Consider the following 26,393-nt stretch of genomic DNA (forward strand, 5'->3'; position numbering starts at 1 on the left):
TCTAAAACAAAGGACTCTAGGAGGCAGTAGAGCAATGCCTTCACAACCAAATGGAAATGATTTCCAGTCTAGAATTCTAAACCTAGTTAGACCATCAATTTAAAAATAGTTGCAAGGATTCAGACATGCCTCCATTTGGGGGGAAGCTACTGGAGGACAAGTGCCAGCAACACCATGAAAGAAGAAGACATGGGATTTGGGAAATGAATCCAGCCCAAGAGACTGAATAGAAGATTCAGAATGCCAGCAATGCAGCCTTTCAGAGAGCAATCAGCACAGGCTGGAACAAGAGAATATATGGCTTGAAAAGTGAGGACTTCAAGGAACAAAAGAATGGAACTCATGTATGAGTGCATAGTAATTATTTCTGATAGAATGGCAGGCATGTTGGAGCATTTGGAAAAAATTAATCACAGGTATATGGAAAATAGGCAAATGGAAAAAGAAAGAAATCATTAACTCTAGGAAAAACACATGGTCATACTAGAAAGGAGCAATGGTCATAGGCTCAACAGTGAAAATATTTGTGCAGTCATAATTTAAACACAGATGTATTATCCAAACTGCAAAAGAGAACTTACAAATCAATCAGAAAAAGACAACCATTAAGAAAATGGGAGAGAATATGAATGGGCTAATTCACAGAAGAAGCTCAAATGAACAGTAAACTCAACTCATGAGTAATGGGAAATTAAAACTATTCACAAATATCAAATTGACAAAAGTTGTAAAGTTATGATGAGACAAGGTATTGGTGAAGGTTAGGAGCATCAGAAACAACCATCCACTGCTGGCAAGAGTATACGTTGATACAATTACTCTGAAGAACAATATGTCAACCTCTAGTAAAACTGAAAATACAGGCCCTTAGCACTCCCCGGCAATCATTCTCCTAGATGGCCTTTTCTTATATCATCTCTCTTCACACTCTCCAGTTGCTCTTCATCCACTCTAGGTCTCAGTCTCAGCAGGTAACCTTGCTTTCTATTTCACTGAGAAAATAGAAGCAATCAGAAGGGCACTCCAACGAATCCCCACCATGTCTGCCCACATACCTGCACCTGTGCCCATAGATTCTGCCTTCCCTCCTGTTACTATAGATGACTGACTATGCAGGATCCAGAAGAGGGAAAAACTGGTGAGTGCAGAGAAAATGAACAAACGTGCACACCCTCTGACCTAGCAGTTTCTCCTCTGAAGAGCTACATGTGCACAGGGAAACATACAAGGTTCACAGTAGCACTGGGATAGTGAAAAACTGGAACCCAAATGTCCACCAGTAAGGAAATGGATTTAAAACTAAATCAGGGTATAGTCATAAATTGAATATTACACATCAGGTCAAAGGGTATGCATGTTATTTGTTTTCTCTGGAATCATTGGTTTTTCCCTCTTCTGGATGAAATAAATGAAATAGGCTACATGTTTCAGTTAAAAACCAGACCATATCATGCTGAATGAAAAGTTATATTTCAGAAGGATGTATTGAATATTTATGATATTTCTAAAGTTTGAAAACATGCAAAACCAGTTCTATCGCTGATATGGATATATTTGTATAGTATAAATGTATAAAAATATGCATGGGAATGACAAACTTCAAATTTGGCATAATGATGATCTCTAGGGAAGCTCCAAACTTGGAATAATAGTTACCTCTTGGAGGATAGAAAAGGGACTAGGAGATGGAGGGGCACACATGGAATTTTCATTGTAACTGGTTTTTGTTTTTAAAGCTAGGTAAATGGATGTTTGTTATCTTTTTTTACCTCTTCAGTAACAAAATTTTTATCACTCTATCTGGCCCAGAATGATTCTCAAACTAAATTAAGCATGGTGGTAATCACCAGAAGAACTTTTAAAATACCGATTCCCAACACCCATCCCTCGAACTCCTGGATGAAAATTTCAAAGCTGGGGCCCAGGGATCTACATTTTTTAAAACTAAAAGTTTTTCTGGTTTATACATATACATACTTATATGTATCTATATATATACAAATATATATAGATACATATATAACATATATAAAATGTTGGACTGATAGGAAGTTTGCAAGAATAGTACAAAGTAGTTCTATATAGCATTTATGCAGATTCCTCAAATGTTGATGTTCTACCGTATTTCTTTTATCTTTTTCTCTGAACCATTTGAGAGTAAACTGCAGATGGGATGTCCCTTTGTGTCTAAATAACTTCAGCTTATATCTACTTTAAAAAAAAAAAAAAGTCTGTTTATAACCCCAGTGTAATGATCAAAAATAAACAATACTGTTATCTACAAACCTGATTCTGATTTCACCAGTTGTGTCAATGATGTTTGTTATAGCAAAAGAAAATCCAAATCATTTGTTGCATTTGGCTGTTTTGTCTCTTTACTCTCCTTTAATCTGAACAGTTCCTCAGTCGTTCCTTGTTTTTCATGACATTGACATTGTCATGTCAGTGACAACGAGGGTCATTGAGAGTAGAGAAAGAGGCTTCTTATTTTGTGCAGTGCCCCTTAATTTGAGTTTTTCTGATGTTTCCTCTTGATTAGGTTCAAGTTATAGGTTTTCTTGCAGGAATACGGCAGGAGTGATATTGTATATTGTATCGAGATGAGCACGATGCTGATTTGTCCCATTACTAACTTTGGTGATGTTAGCTTTGTTCATTTTCTGAAGGTGGTGTATGTGCACCCAGGTTTCTCTGTTGCAAAGTTACTAATATCTCTTGGGACAATACCTTGAAACTATATAAATACTCTGTTACTTAAAATTTTATATCGTTTCTTGGCTAGATTAATTATTATCATTATAGTTGCCAAATGGTGATTCTAATTTCATCGTTCCTTTTATATTTATTAGTTGGCCTTCTTCCGTAAGGAAGAGCTTTCCTTTCCCCTCCCTCTGTATATATTATATCAGTGTAGACTAATGGATTCCTGTTTTATTCAAAGTGTTATAGACTGTTACTGTCATTAAGTATTTTGATGCTCAGACTGTCCCAGATTTGACCAGTGAGAGCCTCTTCAAGCTGGCTCATGGAAACTTATGACATTGTTCCATGTTTGTACTCTCTCTGCTCAGTCCTATAATCAGCCACTTACCAAGGAGCCCTGGTACTCCTTTAGCAAAGAACAGTATTTAGAACCCAAGATCTACATGCCAGATATGATCATTGCTACACAAATATTGTTGATTCTAGACCCTGACAGCCAAAAGAGCTAGGAAATAGATTATGTATGTAAATACACACACAAGCTGATCTATACCAGTCTATATTTACCTGTCTATCTTTACCTATCTATTACTATGTGTATTAAAAATCACAAGTTCACACTGATACCTCTGATTCCAGTGAAACACTGCAGGGTTCATTTTCTCCTCCTTCCCACTTTTCTTATTTGTAACTCTCCTTTAACTGTGAGAAACCTGGCTCTCATTAACCACAATGTATTTACTTATTTGATCAGTCATAGAATACACAGAATTGCTAACCCACACTTCTGAGAAAAAAGAAGGCTATTAACTAGGGTTCTAACTATTATTAGTTTAGAGTTCTTTTCTGTTTAGCCTGAGAGTGTCCAGTCCAAATACAGTGTTCAAAAGTCACTTGAGTTTTATTTCCCACTTCAGTGTTGGTTCTCTTATTCATTTGGAATTTGGTTAGTTTCTTTTTGTACATTTTAGTTTTTCCCTCCATCTTTGTTGATTTTCTTTTTCTTTTTTTTTTTGTTGTTGAATATATAAAACATTAACATGGTTCCAAAACACAGAAGGTATAGTCAAATGATTTCCATCCCTCCCCCTTCCTTGTATTCTATCCAACCCATCCCCACACATCCTCTGAGGGTAACCAATCTTTTTAGTCTCTAGTTTATCTTTCCTTTGTTTCCTTTTGCACAAATGAACATACACATATATGATTTCTTATTCCCCCTTTTTCATACAAAAAAAATAGCATACTGCAGATAATCTTTTGCACTTTGATATCTTCACTTAACAATATATCGTGGAAATCATATCAGTTCATAGAGATCTTATTCTTTTTTTTCTTCTTTTAACAGCACCATATTACTCATATGTCTCATATATATGCATGTCAGTGGCCTCCAATATTTTTTAATTTTGTAAACGATGATGCTGTGAATAACTTTTATGTGTGTGTTTTTGTACTGTTGGAGGTTTATCTTCAGGGTAAATTCTTAGGAATGGGATTGTTAGGTTAAAAGAGTATGCGTGCATACACATGTATGTTTGAAATATATTTTGTGAAATTCTCCTCCATAAAGATTATACCAATTTGCATTCCCACTAGCAGTGTATAAGAGCGCAGTGTATACAGCCTGCCAACAAGGTGTGTGATTATATTCTTAATTTTTTCCAACCTGATTGGTGAGAGATGATATATCAGTGTAGTTTTAATTTGTATTTCTCTTATTATGAATGAGAAGAAACTTCTTTTCATATGTTTAAGGATCATCTTTATTTCCTTTTTTGGTACATTTTCTGCTCATGTCTTTTGTCCATTCTTCTATTGGATTTTGATCTATTTTTTGCCTAATTTTTATGAGTTACTTAAATATTAAGGATATAAGCCCTTTATCTGTGATACATGTTATAAATATTTTCTCCCAGGTTTTAATTGTCTTTTGACTTTGTTTATGATGTTACTTTTCCCATGCAAAGTTTTATGCAATCGAGTTTATCAATATTTTCTTTCATTCCATTTGATTTTGAGTTATAGTTAGAAAGCTTTTCTCTACACCCAGGTTAAAGAGGAATTCATTCATTTTTTTGTTTTTTAAATAGGACTTGTGTGGTTTCATTTTTTAATTTAGATCCCTGATCCATTTGGAATTTATTCTTGTGTGTGGTATGAGGTATGGGTCTAATTTTACCTTTTTTCCCCTTAAAGAGCTAACTAGTTTTTCCAGTAGTATTTATTTAAAAGTCCTTCAGCCCAGGTATTTTGATATGCCACCTTTATCACACACTAAAGTTTCATATGTATTTGGTTCTATTTCTGGACTTTCTTTTCTACTGGTCTATCTATTCATGTGTCCATACCCCACTGTTTAATTATAAAGGCTTTATAGTATGTTTCATGTCCAGTATGCCTAGTCCCCCTTGTAGCTTTTTTCTTCCTTTCTTTCTTTCTTTTTTTAGTTTTTAAAAATTTTTCTGTTTTCCTGTCTATTCTTGTTTGTTTTTCCAAATGAAGTTTGGTATCAGCTTGTCAAGCTCCATAAAAAGTTGTTGGTATTTCATTCAGATCACATTACATTATAAATTAACTTAGAGATAACAGGCATCTTTATGATGTTAAATCATCCTATCTAAGAACAAAGGCTATCTTTCCACTCACCAATCTAATTTAATTTTAAAAAACTGGGTTCTAACTATGTTGGAGAGAGATGGGGAAGAGCCAAAGGTCATTGACCTTAATGGGAAGTCAATAGATAACGGCTAAAATTGGTAAGGCAAGGAATGGTACAGGCAGATTATTTAGAAATACATAGATAAATGCCAAGGGAAAGAGCTACAAGAGTGAGAGGATTTTTCTTTTTTTAATTTTTTTTTTTTGCTGTACGCCCTCTCACTGCTGTGGCCTCTCCTGTTGTGGAGCACAGGCTCCAGATGCGCAGGCTCAGCGGCCATGGCTCATGGGCCCAGCCGCTCTGCAGCATGTGGGATCTTCCCGGACTGGGGCACGAACCCGTGTCCCCTGCATTGGCAGGCGGACTCTCAACCACTGCGCCACCAGGGAAGCCCCCCCCCTTTTTTTTAAGGAGGCTTTTAGTACATATATTAGTCAGGGTCCTGGTAGGAAACAGATGGCACACTCAATCAGAGTGATTGTGAATATTAGTAAAAGTGCTGTTTAGAGGTGTGGGTGGGTAAAAGGATATAAACAAGGCCTGGTGCAGCACCCTGCCACTAGCAGCAACAGGGAGCCATTACCACGCTTGGCCTAAAGAGTGACAGGAGGAAGGGACAATTTAAAGGAACCGAGTGAACTGTAGGAGAGGACAGCCCAATAGAACCTTGGACTTGAGTTGAACATAGTTACTGCTCACTGCAGCATGACAGGTTGAGAGCATGACAAGGAGGGAATAATTATCATCTTACTCTTCTCCCACTCTTCCCAGTGCCTTCTAATAGCTGAACCAAAGCAGAAGGCAGAGGGCAAAGGCATATAATAAAACAATAAAATAATAATAAAAAACAACTTTAGTCAATGAATCTATGGTCTAAGGGAACATGATTCAAATAATTATAATAAAGGTTGAAAAGTGATAAATGCCTGAAGAGGGATCAAGAATATTCCTAGTAAGGGAATCCTGGAAGGGGACTTCCCTGGTGGTGCAGTGGTTAAGAATCCGCCTGCCAATGCAGGGGACCCGGGTTCAATCCCTGGTCTGGGAAGATCCCACATGCCGCAGAGCAACTAAGCCCATGTACCACAACTACTGAGCTTGCGCTCTAGAGCCTGCGAGCCATAACTACTGAGCCCGCGTGCCATAGCTACTGAAGCCTGCACGCCCTAGAGCCTGCGTGCCACAACTACTGAGCCTGCGTGCTGTACGCCTAGAGCCTGTGATCCGCCACAAGAGAAGCCCACGCAATGAGAAGCCCACGCACCGCAATGAAGAGTAGCCCCAGCTCACCACAACTAGAGAAAGCCCGCACACAGCAACAAAGACCCAAGGCAGCCAAAAATAAATAAAATTTAAAAAAAAAAAATCCTGGAAGATTCTCTAGAGGGGGACATAAACGTTCAGTTCAAAACAGTCATGTCAGTAGAAACACCATGAGCCTCTTGTTTTACAGTTGAATATCACTATTGGTACAGTGGCCTCTCAAACTCATCCTGTAAGTGAACACTCCCTTCCTGCCCAGAGGCAATGGAAGTCTTTAGTTCATGGTTTCTAATTTATACTGCGTTTGGCTTCCTTGATGTTATACCCCTTCTCTATGCTCTTTGCCTCCTTGAATTGCACCCTGCTCCTCTGAGACAGGAAAGCATTGTGGGAAGTGCTATATTGAAATCAGTAGACCTAGAATTGAATTTCCTAACTTTCACTTACTAGCTGTGTGACCTTGATAAAGTTACTTAGCATCTCTGAGCCTCAATTCCACTTTGCAAAAGAAGGATAATACCTACGAGAATAATACCTACCTCATGGAATTGCTGTGAGTTAAAGATGCTATATGTCAGGTACCTGGCATGAGGCCTGTCACTCAGTAGATAGCAGGTTAGGGTGTTACTGCAGACTGCAGGCTCTCCATTTTCCCACTAGTTTCTTGACTTTGAGCCCTTTAGAGTCACTCCAGTGGGAGTTGCTCTCCTGGCAGCTACTTGAAACGACAGTTTCTGGACAGAGTTGGAAAGGACCTTAGTAGTAATCTGGTCCATCTTGCCAGCAAATGCAGGAGATTCTGCCACAGGCTTCAGGGTGGATGACCACCCTGACTCTATCCACATTAACAAGAGAGCTCAACACCATTGAGTTCTGAAGCTGCCTGTTAACAGAAGATTGGTTGATTGGAAGAAAGCTTTTCCTTGAATTGAGCTGAAATCACTTTCCCCACTAACTAGAGGCTCAAAACAATCTAGAGCTAAAAGAAATCTTCAGGATCTTCAAGCGCACCAACTTATATTGTGAATGAAGAATCTGAGGCTCAGGGAGGCAAGGCAACGCTATTCTTCGTGGTAATGGTTTGTGGAGCTACACAGAACCGTCTCCTCCCCTGCCCTTCAGTGTTATCAACCAGCAGGCCTCCCAGTTCTTTCAGAGCCTCTCCCCCAATCATTCAACATGCCCCCCACTTTACCACTCTGATTACTCACCATTGCATATGCAAGTGTGTGATGCCCAGAACTAAATCTGATTCTTAGTGTGATCTGGTCCTAGCAGAGTGAAATGAGACTATCTGAGATCCCAGGCAACGGATGGCCATTAGACCTAGAAAGGCCAAGAACTGGACTTAGACAAAACCAGCAGGTCATTTAGAGAAACGAAGTTGGTTGTGGTTGCTCAGTTCTATTAGGCCCCCTTCACTGGACACTTAAAATTTGCCTGTGTGCTTCTGAAACGTCTGTGCCAGCTCCAAAGAAGGTGCTTAGGAATATTAATATAGATTTATTTATTTATTATTTTATCAAAAGGAGAATGACTTTATTATTTAACATTATGATAGAGGAAAAATATTTTGATTAACATTCTTCTAGGCATCTCTTTATCCATACACACATGTATATTGGATTGGCCAAAAGGTTCACTCTGTTTTTTCCATAAGATGGCTCTAGTAGCACTTAATTGTCTTTGACTTCATTTGAAACAATTTTGTTAGAGTCTTTGTGACAACTGTCCTATCAGCCTGCATTTAAAAAAAGAATTATCAAAATGGGTGAATTTTTGTGTAGCCATTTTAATATTGAAGATGGAAGAAAAATGCAGCGTTTTTGGCATATTATGCTTTATTATTTCAAGAAAGGTAAAAATGCAACTGAAACACACAAAAAAAAGATTTGTGCAGTATATGGAGAAGGTGCTGTGACTGATTGAACATGTCAAAAGTGGTTTGCGAAGTTTCACGCTGGAGATTCCTCGCTGGACGATGCTCCACAGTCAGATAGACCAGTTGAAGTTGATAGCGATCAAATCAAGACATTAACTGAGAACAATCAACGTTATACCACGCAGAGATAGCTGACATAATCAAAATATCCAAATCAAGCGCTGAAAATCATTTGTACTAGCTTGGTTATGTTCATCGCTTTGATGTTTGGGTTCCATATAAATTAAGTGAAAAAAACCTTGACCGTATTTCTGCGTGCGATTCTCTACTTAAATGTAACGAAAACATTCTGTGTTTAAAACAAATTTTGACGGACAATGAAAAGTGGATACTGTACAATAATGTGGGATGGAAGAGATCGTGGGGCAAGCGAAGTTAACGACCACCAACCACACCAAGGACTGGTCTTTATCCAAAGAAGGTGTTGTGTATGTGGTAGGATTGGAAGGGAGTCCTCTATTATGAGCTCCTTCCAGAAAGCCAAATGATTAATTCCAACAAGTACTGCCTCCAGTTAGACCAACTGAAAGCAGCACTTGACAAAAAGCATCCGGAATTAGTCAACAGAAAACACATAATCTTCCATCAGGATAATGCAAGACTGCATGTTTCTTTGATGACCAGGCAAAAACTGTTACAGCTTGGCTGGGAAGTTCTGATTCATCCGCCGTATTCACCAGATGTTGCACCTTTGGATTTCCATTTATTTAGGTCTTTACAAAATTATCTTAATGGAAAAAATTTCAATTCCCTGGAAGACTGTAAAAGGCACCTGGAACAGTTCTTTGCTCAAAAAGATAAGATGTTTCGGGAAGATTGAATTATGAAGTTGCCTGAAAAATGGCAGAAGGTAGTGGAACAAAAGGATAAATAACGTTCAATAAAGTTCTTGGTGAAAATGAAAAATGTCTTTTATTTTTACTTAAAAGCCAAAGGCATTTTTTGGCCAACCAGATACATAAGTCATAAATGTATCGGAAACACACACATAATTTTATACAAGCCAATTTTGTACAACATACATGCCTGTTATTTTATAACATCCTTTTGTAGCATCCTTTTTCTTTATATTTTGTAGACATCTTTCTATATCAAAGAACATAAGTTCATATTCTTTATTTTATTGGAGTATAGTTGATTTACAATGTTGTATTAGTTTCAGATGTACAGCAAAGTGATTCAGTTATATATACACATATATTCTTTTTTTCAGATTCTTATCCCATATAGGTTATTACAGAATATTGAGTAGAGTTCCCTGTGCTATACAGTAGGTCCTTGTTGGTTATCTATTTTATATATAGTAGTGTGTGTATGTTAATCCCACGCTCCTAATTTATCCCTCCCCGCCACATTTCCCCTTTGGTAACCATAAGTTTGTTTTTGAAATCTGTGAGTCTGTTTCTATTTTGTAAATAAGTTCATTTATATCATTTTAAAATTAGATTCTACAAATGAGTGATATCATATGATATTTGTCTTTGTCTGACTTACTTCACTTAGTATGATAATCTCTAGGTCCATCCATCTTGCTGCAAATAGCATTATTTTGGTGTTTTTTATGGCTGAGTAGTATCCCATTGTATATATGTACCACATCTTCTTTATCCATTCCTGTGTTGGTGGACATTTCGGTTGCTTCCATGTCTTGGCTATTGTAAATAGTGCTGCAATGAACATTGGGATGCATGGATCTTTTCGAATTATGGTTTTCTCTGGATATATGCCCAGGAGTTGGATTGCTGAATCATATGGTAGTTCTATTTTTAGTTTTTTAAGGAACCTCCATACTGTTCTCCATAGTGGTTGTACCAATATAGATTTAATTTTAACCTTTTCTCTACCAAATACACAAAAAGCAAGGGGGGAAGTGGAGATAGGGGAGAGTGTCAAAGGAAGAAATAGACCTATTATCCCCAAACCAGAGTTGTTAATTAGCAGTTTTGCCCAAATAAAGTACTAAACTTATCACATGACTTTAAAATAAACCTAAGCAGAATTTCTAGAAGTCCAGCATTGTTGGTATTTTCTGGTAATGTTGATAGAGAAGGCACAATAGATAACTGCCTAGTACAAGGTAAAATAAAACTGGTGAGTCCTTTTGTTCAAAGCCAGAGAAATTACCTCTGGTTCTTACAATATTTCTGAGAAGAGGAAGGAGGCATGGCTGAAAATATTACTGTATTGTGCAACTGAATAATCCTCAGAGAAGTTATATGTTTTTGTGAAATTCCTATAGTCACCACCATATTGAACAAGATGCCATTTGCCACAATAATTTGTTTTAGGATCATTACCACATGTGGTAATTGGTTTTGGTTTTTTTTTTTTCTTTGCGGTACGTGGGCCTCTCACTGGTGTGGCCTCTCCCGTTGCGGAGCACAGGCTCCGGACGTACAGGCCCAGCGGCCATGGCTCACGGGCCCAGCCGCTCCGCGGCATGTGGGATCTTCCCGGACCGGGACACGAACCTGTGTCCCCTGCATCGGCAGGCGGACCCTCAACCACTGTGCCACCAGGGAAGCCCTGCTAATTGGTTTTTGAGATTTTTTTTGTCTAAATCTTAAAAAAGCAGTGACCACTGATATTATAATGGGTACATTCAATTCTGGTTTTAATGGGAGATATCTATTTTTATATCCTAGGCACCTCTAATTTTTTCACTTACCTATGTAGTCTTTTCCCTGTTTTAGACAAATTGGATATATACCCTCCTGGATCATCTTTTTTTAAAAAAATCACCCTCCTTTACATGAAAGACATTTTTCACAAGACCAGAAGTGGTCTTCAGAAGCAGCTGATCTGATTACCTGATTACTGTCAAAAAGAACAGCTATATAAGTACCATGCCAAAACAAAAACTGTGGCTTTTGTCAGAAGTTTGCCATTATTCAGATGGACAGTTTTAAATAACACACATGCAGCTGCTTATAAAATTTTTTTATCTTTGTTGCTGTTTTAAAAAAACAAATAACAGCTATTAGCAGCCTCCACCAGGTCAATGAAATAAACAGCTAACTCCTGCCACAGTCTCCAAGGGAATTTATCCTGGACTCATGCTGCACTCAGATGACTGAATGCAACAGGCAGGATGACATCCTGCAGGGATGCAGGGAGCATCTTTTTTACTGTGCTTCAGTCTGAAGAGGGAGAGTTTGTGAAGCTTCATAAAGTACCAATTTGGTTTTGGTTCAGTAAAGTAACTGTACTTTGTGGTTTAGTTTGAATTATTATTTTTTTAATTAATTATTTATTTTTGGCTGCATTGGGTCTTCGTTGCTGCACACAGGCTTTCTCTAGCTGCGGTGAGCGGGGGCTACTCTGCGTTGCGGGGCATGGGCTTCTCATTGCGGTGGCTTCTCTTGTTGCGGAGCACGGGCTCTAGGCACGTGGGCTTCAGTAGTTGCAGCACACGGGCTCAGTAGTTGTGGCTCACAGGCTCTAGAGCACAGGCTCAGTAGTTGTGGCACAAGGTCTTAGTTGCTCTGAGGCATGTGGGATCTTCCCGGACCAGGGCTTGAACCCGTATCCCCTGCATTGGCAGGCGGATCCTTAACCACTGTGCCACCAGAGAAGTCCCTTGAATTATTTTTTAAAAGACTAGTTTATGAAATCTTATTGCTGTCTTAAATGTTATTTGTCTTACAGGCAAAACTTTTTTCTGTGATAAGACACGATCAAATTAATAATGGAAGTCAGTGGGAAATCTGATTCAGTTTTAAAACTAGCATTATACCCAGTTCTATTTAAGATTTTTCATCTGGTCTGTCTTTTCTGAGAGAAAGGAAGGAGGTAAGGTTGAGGGGGTAGTTACTGTATCCACAGGTTAATGATACTATTCACTCTAACAGTTCTCTGACTTTCTTAATCCAGCAGTAAAGAATTTTGAATTGTCCAACTCAGTTACTCCTAAAAACTGTTGCCCCAAACAAAAGGCACAAAGAACAGTGACAAAGATGCTGCTTTTGATAAGAGACCAAAGCAGGCTTTCTGAAGTAAGTTATTAACTCGTATCAGAAACAAAAGAATGGCCACCATCACGGGGTTAACGTAAATTTGACGTGGAAAAGGCACAGCTTTAGAAATAGAAAACCTGGAGTCTAGTCCTCCTTACTACTTCACTTTAATGAATTTGGGGCAATTCACTTAATCTCTGACTCTCAATTACCTGCTGAAGGCAGAATACTGGTTCTAATCACCTTGTAAGGGTGTCTTTCAGTGGTAAGATCTATTAGCAGAATTATTCTTGGGAAAGTAGCTGTCTTTGTTTCAGGAAATACCATCATAGGCCCCTAGGGCATAAGGGCTGGCTAGGGCTCAGGCAACCAAAAAGAACCAAAAGGCTGCACTTGCAGAAGCAGGAAATTAATTTTTCTTGGGGGCTGGGTTGGGGAGAAGGTGCTCTTTATAGGGTGGAGGAGTGAGAAGAGGAGGGGTTGGCTAGGAGATTGCCAGAGTAAAGGCCCTGCATGGGGTAAAAGCCAGTGAGAAACCTCCAGTAAGGAATGATCAAAAGGACATTTATGAACCAGGAAGCCTAAAATGTAATTTTAAGTGCTTTGTGGCTTAATGGGCAATGTGACCCTTCCCCAAGACCCACATGTCTTAGAGAACTTGAACACACAAATGGTCTGCGTGAGTGGAGGTTTGTTGGAAGAGGAGTAAGGAACCATATGGCCACATTGGGGAACAGAGATGGTCTTAGAAAAGCCAGCCAGAGCTGGGAGGCAGAAAGGCCCTCCGAACAGCATACCCTCATAAATCAGCAGAAGGCTTGGTAGAGCTATGGACCTTGGCTGGGCACAGTGGAGCTTAAGCCCATCTGATCTAGAGATGACAGGGCTCGCAAAGCCCAGGTGACATTTGGGTTAGCTGATTGGGGGGGTGGGGGGGGTGTCTATAGGCTGCTCTCTGAGCACCACTGCTAGCTTCATCTTCAGCGTTTTCACCCTCTACATCAGTGTCAGTTTAAGGGGTGATTTCAAAGTCTTGTAGGATCACCTCTGTGTGTCTCCAGTATTTTGATTAGAACACAGGCATTTCCCCCTAATATTTCTCCCTTCAATATGTTTCTTAAACCCCTCTATATTGTTCTTATGTTATTTTCTAGCTTGAACTCATTTTGTCTTTGTGTTTCTTTTCCTCTCTTAGAAGTGAATTGGCAGAAATTCTGCTTTATTTCCTGTTTTATCTTCCATTTGTCATTCAGATTTTTCTTTACCTGGAAATCTCTGAAGATTATTTGCAAGGTTTCCTTAGCCTTGCGGTTTACTTTCTGTGAGCGCTATTCTATAGGACATCAATTTTTAGCATATTTAAAGAAAATTAGATCATCTTTCATATCCAAAAATTTCGTTGCTTCCTTCAACTTCACTTTTTAAAAGAAATTTATATTTAAGTGTTCCACATTTGTTCTATTCTGTGACAGTTTCACATTCTCACTCTAAGTGAAAACAATCACTTTGGAGTTTCATCTAAAAGCACTAACTCCTTCTAAAGATTATGCTAGTGTGAGAATAAATTAGTATAACCTGTCTGTCAAGAAATTTGGCAATATAGTACTTGTCAAGAGCCTTCAAAATGTTTCTACCCTTTGCCTCAGGGATCACATTTCTAGGAATCTTTCCACTGGAAATAATCATAAACGTGGTCAAAGATTTATGCATGTTTATTACAACATTACTTATTTGAGATAGTGACAGATTGAAAACAACCTGAGATACTGACAGATTGAAAACAACCTGAATGCCCAGCAAAAGGAAAATAAATTGTGACATCCATATGATAAAAATTATGCAGCATTTAAAAAAGTATGCTTTTTCCTGAACTAGCAGTCAGTTTAAAACATTTGGATAATCATTCTGAGTGTCCGTGACTTCCAAGATGGAAAGCCAGAATGGCTTGGGTCCCTTTAGGAATTTAACCCTGTCCATTGCCTATGAAAATAAGCCCAGAATGGGGAAGGGTCTTACCCCAGAGGCCCAGCTCCACAGTTTCTGTCTTTGCAAGCCTGGCGGACTTTATAATCCATATTTTTACCAAGGTTTCCACGTGGTTCTGACATGAGCACAGGCTGAGACATCCCCTCCTCTACCACCACCAGGACCTGAGCTCTGACCGGAATTGAGGAGGGGAGGAGAAAAAATTTGTTCTTTCAAAAAATTTTTATGGTCTGGCAAAGCGCTATTTTGAAGTAGAATTTTTTTAAACATTATATTATTCCAAATTTGTGGGGAAAATTAATATATGCTTAGAAAAAATTAACACACCAAAATATTTACAGGGTTTAAATCTGGGTGATGGAATTGAGTATGATTTATGGGGAACCATGATTCAGAGAGATGAGGTAATTTTCTCAGGTTCTCGTAGCCAGCAAGGTGCTGGAGTAAAGATCCAAACCCAAGGCTATTTGCTCATAAAGTCTGCTCTAATAGCTAGTGACTCTTACTTAAATTGGAAAACCATGTGTAAAAAACCCACAAATATGGTACTCTAAGTGTGATAGATTGAGTTATTGGTCCCAATTATTCACTGTCCTGTAGGAGTATTTTACATTCACCCCTTGCTATGGCCTTATGATGGATAGAATGTATTCTGAGCACCTTGATTTTGGGCTTAGGCATATGACTTGCTTTGGCCAGTGGGTTGAGGGTGAAAATAATGAAAGGGAAGGCTTAAAATGGGCTGGAAAAATTGGGCCTTTTCTCTTTGTACTGCTACCTTTTGCCATGTGAATAGTATATTTTGAGTAAGCTCTGGTCCAAGGAGGATGAGAAACAGTAGACAAACATAGACCCAACCTTCTGATTAAAGCTTACATTTCAGCCAATCTGAAAATACATAGTGAAAAATAAATGATTATGGTTTTAGGTTATTGGATTGTGGATTGTTATATTTTATGTAGAATTATTATGGCTGATTGATATGAAACATAAGGATGTTTGTATTAAGTAACAAAACTGAATCTCTTGATATGTCAGTATAAGTCCAAATTTGGTGATGCAAAGGTAGGGTCTACAGGTTCTCACCACCTGGTTAAAGGGTATAAAAAGGCCTTTTATTTAATGCAAACTGCCTCATCACTTGGTATGAGAGCTAGTGTCAAATGAGGAGGGAGAAGTTCACATAGAAATGCATGGCATTCTGAGGAAAAAAGGAACACAAACCCCAAACCTCTCAAGTCTAGGGTTGGGAAAAACAATTGATGTGGGCCAGGCCAGAGTAGGCATGAACAAGGAAGAAAAGAGAAGAAATTCTTATCTCCAGAATTTAGAAGGAAGTTCTTTTCTTTTGGGACATGGAAACACATTCTGCCCATCATGAGGCCACAGCAAGTGTGTGGATGTAAAGGGTAGAGGGTTCTAGGCTCAACAACCTTTGAGGATGGAGCTGGAAGGCTCTGAGACCAAGTCACCATGGGCACCTTGTGTGAGCTTTAGAGAACTATGACTTAGTCTGTGGACTGTACCTGTGGAGTCCAACCACTGATCCCACATTTATACCCTCCCCACCTTTTTTTTTTTTTTAACAGAAATGAGATCATACTTCTTTTAATCAGCTGTATTTTGCAGTATACCATGAACTGTTTTCCAAATCACTAAATATTCTTCTATAATTCAGTTTTTAATAAGTATAGAATGTTCTTTTCTATGGCCCAGCATCCTAGGGCATCTGCTTACTTAGGATGAGAATTCAGACAGATAGAAATGTCTTCTCCCATGTTCTGTCCTCCACAATTTAAAATAAATGTTAACACTATGTCTTTTTTAAAATATGAATCTTTATTTAAAGCAAGCATATGCTAAATGAAACTTCCAGAAAGTAAATTAATTGTAGGAGAGAAAAATCAAAGAAAATAAAATATTAGGTAAACTATTTCAGCCAAAGCAATGAAAAAAGAAACAAATTTAAAGGAGTCTCTCTAAATATTCATTAATATTTAATAAGAAATATTTATGAACAAGAAAAATATGAAACATGAAAATTTTACTTTTTTTTTCATAAGTCACAATCCTGATAATTATCCTAAGCATATGATTCAAAATAAGAATAGTCCAGGGCTTCCCTGGTGACACGGTGGTTGAGTGTCCGCCTGCCGATGCAGGGGACACGGGTTTGTGCCCCGGTCCGGGAGGATCCCACATGATGCGGAGCGGCTGGGCCCGTGAGCCATGGCTGCTGAGCCTGTGCGTCCGGAGCCTGTGCTCTGCAACGGGAGAGGCCACAACAGTGAGAGGCCCGCGTACCGCAAAAAAAAAAAGAATAGTCCATAAGTGTTTGGTTGAGTAACTCCTAACAGACTCAATCTTCCCACAGATTACTATAAACTGGACAAAATACAAAAGCACAGAGATTTTGGAGAGGAGTCAACACTCAAGAAAAAAAGGGACATCAGGGTAAGTTATTCATTTTCAAAGCTTTTTGAATTAAGAGAAGACTCAGTCAGTACTGCATGGAGTAACTAAAACGGAGGGAGGTTTGCTGCCTTTCTGGTGTAAAGCACCACAGGATAAAGTTGAAGGAAATCCCAGGTGCTGTAGAGGGGAGAGTGGAATCTCAGGAAGGAGAGAGTCACAGAGGGAGTACTCTTAATTCTGTGTATAAACTCTGGCCAAATCTCTGGTCGACTCCTGAACCACATACATATGCATCGGACAGACTTGAGCTAAGAACAAAAGAATTGAATTGACATTTGAGCAACCATTCAAGAGATAGCATTTACAGTTCAAGTTCACTCAAATTAGTTGCTGGTTAAAACACACACACTGTCTCTCAAAATATAACAAAATCTAGAATCTCTACAACATAGCATTTACAAGGTCCAGGATACAGTTTGAAGATCCATTCTCAAGGGAAAAGAATCAACAGAGACCAATGGTGAGAAGACGCAAATGTTGAAATTAGCATACAGGAATTCAAAACTATTATAATTACGTTCAAGGAAGTAAAGAAAATATGCTCACAATGAGTAAAACAATAAGGACTATAACTAAATGGAAATTCTAGAACTGAAACATACAATATCTGAAATAAAAAATTCACTGGGTGGATTTGACAGTAAATTTTGGATAACAGAGGAAAGACCCAGTGAGCTTGAATATCCAATCTGAAGAACAAAGAGAAAAAAATACTGAAAAATAAATAATTTAGAGCTCCCAGGACTTATGGGACAATACAAAAAGTCCAATGTGTGTGTATCAGAGGGAAGAGAGAATGAGTAAACAACGTATTTTTTCCATATCCAGTGAAGATAATTTTTTTTTTTTTTTTTTTTTTTTTATGGCTGTGTTGGGTCTTCGTTGCTGCGTGCGGTGTTTCTCTAGTTGTGGCGAGTGGGGGCTACGCTTCGTTGCAATGTGCATGGGCTTCTCATTGTAGTGGCTTCTCTTGTTGCGGAGCATGGGCTCTAGGCACGTGGGCTTCAGTAGTTGCGGCACGTGGGCTCAGTAGTTGTGGCTTATGGGCTCTAGAGTGCAGGCTTAGTAGTTATGGCGCACGGGCTTAGTTGCTCCGCGGCATGTGGGATCTTCCTGGACCAGGGATTGGACCCGTGTCCCCTGCATTGGCAGGCGGATTCTTAACCACTGTGCCACCAGGGAAGCCCATTTCATTTGTTATTGAATGAAAGATTCTTTAAATTCTGTAGTGCTTTACCATTTTCAAAAGTTTCACACACATGATTTTATATATTCCCATAATAACCCTTTTTTTCTCCCCTATCTTATGTTGCTCCTCCCCCTTCCCTCTCCCCACTGTTAACCACTAATTTGTTGTCTATGTATGTCTGTTTCTTTTTTGTTTTATTCACTACTTTGTTGTATTTTTTGGATTCCACATATAAGTGATATCATACAGTGTTTGTCTTTCTCTGTCTGACTTATTTCACTTAGCATAATGCCCTCCATATCCATCCATGTTGCTGCAGATGGCAAAATTTCATTCTTTTTTAATGGCTGAGTAGTATTACATTGTGTGTGTGTGTGTGTGTGTGTGTGTGTGTGTGTGTGTGTGTGTATAAAAAATGCCTTCTTATCTTTTAATTTTTTAATTTTTTTGGCCATGCCACACGGCATGCAGAACTTCCCCAACCAGGGATTGAATCCATGCCCCCTGCATTGGAAGCACGGAGTCTTAACCACTGGACCACCAAGGAAGTCCTATATCATGTCTTCTATATCCATTCATCTGTGGATGGGCCCAGGTTGCTTCCATATAGTGGCAATAATATGCTTGGAATAATGCTGCCATTAACTTTGGGGCGCATGTATCTTTTTGAATTAGTGTTTTTGGTTTTTTTCGGATATATACCCAGAAGTGGAATTGCTGGGTCATATGGTAGTTCTATTTTTAGTTTTTTGCGAGACTGCCATACTGTTTTCCACAGTGGCTGCACCAACTCAAATTCCTACCAACAGTGTATGAGGGTTCCCTTTTCTCCACATCCTTGCCAACATTTGTTACTTGTGTTCTTTTTTTTTTTTTTTTTTTTGGTACACGGGCCTCTCAATGTTGTGACCTCTCCTGTTGCGGAGCACAGGCTCCGGACGCGCAGGCCCAGCGGCCATGGCTCACGGGCCCAGCCGCTCCACGGCATGTGGGATCCTTCCAGACCAGGGCACGAAGCCGTGTCCCCTGCATCGGCAGGCGGACTCTCAACCACTGCGCCACCAGGGAAGCCCGTTACTTGTGTTCTTTTTGATAATAGCGATTCTGACAGGTGTGAAGTGATAACCTCATTGTGGTCTTTTTTTTTTTTTGTAGCTTATTTTATACATAATAGTTTGTAACTCTTAATCTGCTATTGCAATATCGCCCCTCCCTCATTGTTGTCTTGATTTGCATTTTTCTGATGATTAGCCATGTTGAACATCTTTTCATGTGCCTGTTGGCCATCTGTATTTCCTCCTTGGAAAAATGTCTATTCAATTCTTCTGCCCATTTGTTAATTGGGTTGTTTGGTTTGTTCGATTTGAGTTGTATGAGCTGTTTATATGTGTTGGATTTTAACCCCTTATTGGTCATATCATTTGCAAATATTTTCTCCCATTCAATAGGTTGACTTTTTGTTTTGGTGATGGTTTCCTTTGCTGTGCAAAAGCTTTTAAGTTTAATTAGGTCCCATTTGTTTCTTTTTGTTTTTATTTCTCTTGCTTTAGGAGATGGATCCAAAAATAAATTGCTTTGATTTATGTCAGAGTGTTCTACCTATGTTTTTCTCTAGGAGTTTTATAGTATCCAGCCTTACATTTAGGTCTTTAATCCATTTTGAGTTTATTTTTGTATGTGGTGTTAGAGAATGTTCTAATTTTATTCTTTTACATGTAGCTGTATGATTTTCCTAGTACCACTTATTGAAGAGACTATTTTTTCTCCATTGTATATTCTTTCCTCCTTTGTCATAAATTAATTGATCATAAATGTATCAGTTTAATTCTGGGCTCTTTATCCAGTTCCATTGATCTATGTGTCTGCTTTTGTGCCAGTACCATACTCTTTTGATTATTGTAGCTTTATAGTATAGTCTGAAATCAGGGCGCATGATTCCTCGAGCTCTGTTCTTCTTTCTCAAGATTGTTTTGTTGGGAATTCCCTGGTAGTTCAGTGGTTAGGATGTGACACTTTCACTGCCGTGGGCCCAAGTTAAATCCCTGGTTAGGGAACTAAGATCCCACAAGCCATGCAGCATGGCCAAAAAAAAAAAAGTACAAGATTGTTTTGGCTATTCAGGGTCTTTTGTGTTTCTAGACAAATTTAAAAAATTTTTGTTTTAGTTCTGTGAAAAATGCCATTGGTAATTTGATAGGGGTTACATTGAATTTGTAGATTGTCTTGGGTAGTATGGTCATCTTAACAATATTTATTCTTCCAATCCAAGAACATGGTATATCTTTACATCTGTTTATGTCATCTTCAGTTTCTTTCACCAGTGTCTTACAGTTTTTGGAGTACAGGTCTTTTGCCTCTTTAGGTAGGTTTACTCCTAGGTATTTTATTCTTTTTGATGTGTTGGTAAATGGGATTGTTTCCTTAATTTCTCTTTCTGATACTTCATTGTTAGTGTATAGAAATGTAACAGGTTTCTGTATATTAATTTTTATCCTGCAACTTTACCACATTCATTGATGAGCTTTAGTAGTTTTCTGGTGGCATTTAAAAAATTTTCTACGTATAGTATTGTGTCATCTGCAATCAGTGACAGTTTTACTTCTTCCCTTCTAATTTGGATTCGTTTTATTTCTTTTTATCCTCACTGATTGCTGTGGCTAGGATTTCCAAAACTATGTTGACTAAAAGTGGTGACAGTGGGCATCCTTGTCTTGTACCTGATCTTAGCAGAAATGCTTTCAGATTTTCACCATTGAGTCTGATGTTAGCTGTGGGTTTGTCATAAATGGCCTTTTTTTATGTTGAAGTATGTTCCCTCTATGCCTGCTTTCTGGAGAGTTTTTATCATAAGTGGATGTTGAATTTTATCAGAAGCTCTTTCTGCATCTATTGAGATGATCATACGGTTTTTATTCTTTAATTTGTTTATCTGGTGTATCACATTGATTGATTTGCAGATATTGAAAAATCCTTGCATCCCTGGGATAAGTCCCACTTGATCATGGTGTATGATCCTTTTAATGTTTTAATGTATTCCTATATTAATCATTGCATATAATCCTTTTAATGTATTAATATATTCCTATATTTGGTGAAAGATATACATTTACAGATGAAGGAAAGTCAGTGAAATGAAATAGTGTAGACATAAAGAAAACCATGCTTAGAAACATTGTAGTCAAACTGCTGAAAAAAGATAAAGGGGAAATTTTATCTTTAAAAGACAAAAATATGTCTGAACTATTTCATTTAGCATAATGCCCTCAAGGTCTATCCATGTTGTTGCAAATGGCAAGATTGCATTCTTTTTATGGCTGAATAATATTCCCCTTTGTGTGTGCGAATGAGTGAGTGAGTGTGTGTGTGTGTGTGTGTGTGTGTGTATACATGCACACTTTTTCTTTATCCATTCATCCATCAATGGATATTTAGGTTGTTTCCATGTATTGGCTATTATACATAATGCTGCAAGGAAAATGGGGTGCAGGTATCTTTTCAAGATAGTGACTTAGTTTCCTTCAGATAAATACCCAGAAGTAGAATTGGATCATATGGTAGTTCATTGGATCATATGGTAGTTCTATTTTTAACATTTTGAGGATCCTGCATACTGTTTTACATAGTGGCTACACCAATTTACATTCTTATCAACAGTGCACAAGGGTTCCCTTTTATTCACATCCTTGCCAACACTTGTTATTTCTTGTCTTTTTGATAATAGCTATACTAATAGGTATGAGATTATATCTTATGTGGTTTTGATTTGCATTTCCCTGATGATTAGTGATGTTGAGCATGAGCACCTTTTCATGTACCTGTTGGCCATTTGTATATCTTCTCTGGAAAAATGTCTATTCAGCTCCTCTGCCCATTTTAAAATCAGATAGTCTTTTTGCTATTGAGCTGTATGAGTTCTTTATGTATTTTGGATATTAACCCTTTATCAGATATATGATTTTCAAAAATTTTCTCCCATTCCATAGGTTACCTTTTCATTTTGTTAATGGTTTCCTTCACTGTATAGAACCTTTTAAATCCATTTTGAGTTGATTTTTGGGTGGGGTGTAAGATAGGGGTTCAGTTTTATTCTTTGACATGTGACTGTCTAGTTTTCCCAACACCATTTGTTGAGGAACTACCCTTTCTCCAATGTGTATTTTTACTTCTTTTGTTGTAAATTAATTTACCATGTATTTCTGAGCTCTCTATTCTTTCCGTTGATCAATGGGATCTGTTTTTATGCCAACGTCATACTGTTTTGATTACTATAGCTTTGTAATATAATTTGAAATCTGGAATGTGGTGCCTCCAGCTTTGATCTTCTTTCTCAAGATTGCTTTGGCTGTTCAGAGTCTTTTGTGGTTCCATACAAATATTAGGATTATTTCTTCTATTTCTGTAAAAACTGCCATTGGAATTTTGATAGGGATTGCATTAAATCTGTAGATTACTTTGGGTAGTGTGAACATTTTAACAATATTAATTCCTCTAATTCATGAGAATGGAATATCTTTCCATTTATTTATGTCTTCTTCAATTCTTAAGGGTGCCTTCAGTAATCCCCAGAACAAGCACTAATAAATGATGCAGAAAATATAGTGAAAAAGTCAGTAGGTTAAAAGTGTTCAAATATCTAAAAGAAAAGGAGGAACAGAGAAACATCAAACTGAAGGAATTAACAAAAAGTAGACCCTTCCTTGGTTTCCCTTTGCTCCAGCACAAAATCCATGAGACCTCCATGGCCTGGACCTGCCAACTTTGCTAGACTTATTTCTCCAGCCCACTAGCATTCTCCATATTTAGCTTTCTCCTCTTCCCTTCTTGCTCCCTCTCCTGCCATCTCCCTCTCTTGTCATCTGCCAGGGATACCTTTCCCACAGTCCTTCACTAGGCTAACTCCTTCTCATTCTTCAGGTCTCAGCAAGGTGACACTTCCTTCAGAAAGCCTTTCTGGGCCAGGTTCTCCCTCCTGTGTGGTGGTCCCTTGCACTCCAAACATCCTTCATTAATTCACTCACCTAGCTTCTCTGAAATTTTTGGTCCATTACTTCTGTTTCCCTAGACTGAACTCCATGAGGGCAGGGACATGGCCTGTTTTGCTCACCATTCTATCCATGGCCTGGCTTAGTGCCAGCACAGAGTAAATGCTTAGTAAACATTTGACAAGTGGCTAAAAGAGTGACTAAATGAATGAGTAGAGAAGGAAGATACTGAGAGGGAGAGAGTTCCTATGCTGGGGAGATGCTATCACAAAAATATTGCAGCAAGGGGAGCTGAGGGAACAAGCCGGTCAGAAGCACTGAAGCAGCATTTCCTGGCATGAAAGAAGACCAAGGTGTATTATTGAATGGAAAAAGCACAGAACAGTGTGGGGAGTATGCTGTCATTTGTGTCATATAGGCATAGTGTACTTCTTGAAGGGATGTACAAGAAGTCTGTAACAGTGAGTTTCATTGTGGAAGAAGGAAAATCTTTTCGGTTTGTACAATGTTCATGTATTGTTCATAAAATCAAAAACAAAAAATAGATTATGGCATAAAGACTTTATGTGTAGTACTAGCCACATTTGGAAAAAATAAAAAAGAATCTCCATGCCTCTATTGGAATTCTCCAGAGAACTAGAACTGAGAGAGAAAGGGGGCGGGGAGGGAGAGGGAGAGACAGAGAGAGAGAATGTGTGTGTGTGTGTGTGTGTGTGTGTGTGTGTGTGTGTGTAAAGAGATTTATTATAAGGAATTGGCTCATGCAGTTATGGAAGCTGACACGTCCCAAAATCTGCAGAGCGAGTTGGCAAGCTGTAGACCCAGGAAGAGCTGAAGTTTCAGTTTGAGTCTGAAGGCAGGAAAAAGGCAAAGTCCTAGTTCAAAGGCAGTCAGGCAGATGGAATACTCTCTTACTTAGGGTAGGGTCAGCCTTTTTGTTCTATTCAGGCCTTCAACAGATTGGATGAGGCCCACGTACATTAGAGAGGGCAGTCTGTTTTAGTCTGTTGACCAATTGAAATGTTAATCTCATCCAAGCACATTAACACTCAAAATGATATTTGAGCAAGTATCTGGGCACTCTATGGCCCCGTCAAGTTGACACATAAAATTAACCATCACAATGTCCTACAATAGGGTAGTGGAATATAATGCAGCAATTAAAGTGTAAATTTTGAAGCCTAGAGAAAGTGAATATGGTAGGAAGCTAAATGGAAAAGTAAAACACAGAATACTAGATTGCACCTACAATTGCGACTATAATAAATGTGCACACATGTATTAAAAATGGAAGCAAATAGGAAGAAATAAAAAGAGCTTTTGTGCTCTGCTGGTGAGTTTATGGGAAATAATTTCCCTTAAATTTTTCCTTTAATTTTTTAATAATATAATTGTTAAAAATTCAAAAAAACAGGAATCCTAGGTGTAGCAGTTTATAGGAGGATGGAGCAGTAATAAGAAACAGTGCCTGACACATTGCACTCAATAACTAATGAATGAATGAATAATAGCTACCATTGTCTTCACTTTGGTTCCCCAGTAGCAGATCATGAGACAAGGATTTGAGTGCCAAGTAGTTTATATGGGAGGTGATCACTGGGAGGGGCATAGAGAAGTGAGACTGAGAAGGGAAAGAAGCCAATATAGGGTGCTTTAATAAGAAGGTACCACCGAGAACACCTGAGTCACAGTCCATGGGGGACCTCTAGGAGAATATATAATATAGGCTTCAGTTTGTCCTAGGGAAAAAGAAAGAAGTTTTAATATATCAATTCCTATTGATCGTTGGTTGAAAGGCCTGCTTCTGGGGGCATGAACTTCTTGGCATTTCCAGCCTGCCCCAAGCAAGAGTTGGCAAGAGAAAGCCCTCAGGTAGAGTCACAAGTGCTTGCAGTGAGAAGCTGTTGGTTGCATGGGAACAATGAGTGCTGAAGACACACGGGTAGGGCACGACAACATTTACAAAGTTGACTATTAATTGAGTACCTACTATGATTCAGGCACTTAGAGAACATTTTCTCTAATCCACAGAACAAGTTTACACAGGGATTATCATTAGTTCCATGTTTCAGGTGAAGAAACTGAAGCTCAGAGCGGTTGTGGCTTAAAGTCATACAGGGCAAGGTACAGAATCAAGTACTGGACCTGTAAGCCTAAGATTATGTTCACATCCTCTCGCTACCTCCCAGTAAACTCAGCACTGGAAACTTCCTAGGTAAACTCACCAAAAATGTAAAATAGTGACACTTCAAAGGTAACAATTCACTAAGATCAGCTTCAAAACAGCACAACTATCTGGATCCAGTTCTGCAATCAGTAAGTACTGAAATGTCTAAGAGAAAGAGAAAGTCAGCATGGGACAGAGGGCATCTACGATGGTAGGAGCACTGTTACTAGCTAAGACTCAGGCCACTGTCAATAAGCCTGCACATACTACTTTCTGCGAGATTAAAGAAGAAATCATGACTATGGAAGGAAATTTATAGATGCTATTAGAAAAGCAAATCTGCTTTTGTCACTCCCTCCCTCAGAATCCTTCAGTGATTCCCAGTTGCCTTCAGTATTATTCTTTTGTTTGTTTGTTTTCTGGACTCACCGTGCAGCTTGTGGAATCTGCGTCTCCCACGCATGCCCTCGGCAGTAAGAGCACGGAGTCCTAACCACTGAACCACCAGGAAACTCTCCAGTGTTATTTTTTTTTGTAGAGCATACAAGTACTTTAAGATTTGGCCCTGCCAACTTCTCCGTGCTCACTTCTACCGCTCACTCACAGCCATGTAAAACCACTTGTAGTCCTCAAACTAGCCCAGCTCTGTCACACCCCTGACCATTTATGAGGGCTGTTCCTACAGCCTAGAATTCTCTTTTCCACCTGGCTAATTCCTACTCATTATTCAAGGCTCAGTCACTAGCTCTTATAGTAAAGTTTCTCAAACTTTTAAAAAACCATACCCCTGGACTTCCCTGGTGGTCCATTGGTTAAGAATCCACCTCCCTATGTAGGGCACATGGGTTCAATCCCTGGTCTGGTAAGCTCCCACGTACCGTGGGTCAAGTAAGTCTATGCACCATAACTACTGAGCCTGTGCACCACAACGACTGAGCCCACATGCCACAACTACTGAAGCCCGCACGCTCGGGGGCCCGCGTGCTACAACTACGCCCGTGCGCTTAGAACCCATGCTCCACAACAAGAGAAGCCACCACGATGAGAAGCCCACGCACTGCAACAAAG

General features: G+C 38.8%; 1 long non-coding RNA gene across 1 annotated transcript in view; it reads left to right on the forward strand.

The window, feature by feature from the left end:
- LOC141278563 (uncharacterized) overlaps positions 1-26,393 on the forward strand; it is a 62,934-nt gene that overhangs the window by 4,347 nt on the left and 32,194 nt on the right. The window contains exon 2 of the long non-coding RNA XR_012331417.1: positions 16,887-16,966. This is a non-coding gene — a long non-coding RNA (uncharacterized lncRNA). The remainder of the gene's footprint in view (positions 1-16,886; positions 16,967-26,393) is intronic.

Source organism: Tursiops truncatus, chromosome 4 (assembly GCF_011762595.2).
Source record: "Tursiops truncatus isolate mTurTru1 chromosome 4, mTurTru1.mat.Y, whole genome shotgun sequence".
Lineage (NCBI taxonomy): Eukaryota > Metazoa > Chordata > Mammalia > Artiodactyla > Delphinidae > Tursiops > Tursiops truncatus.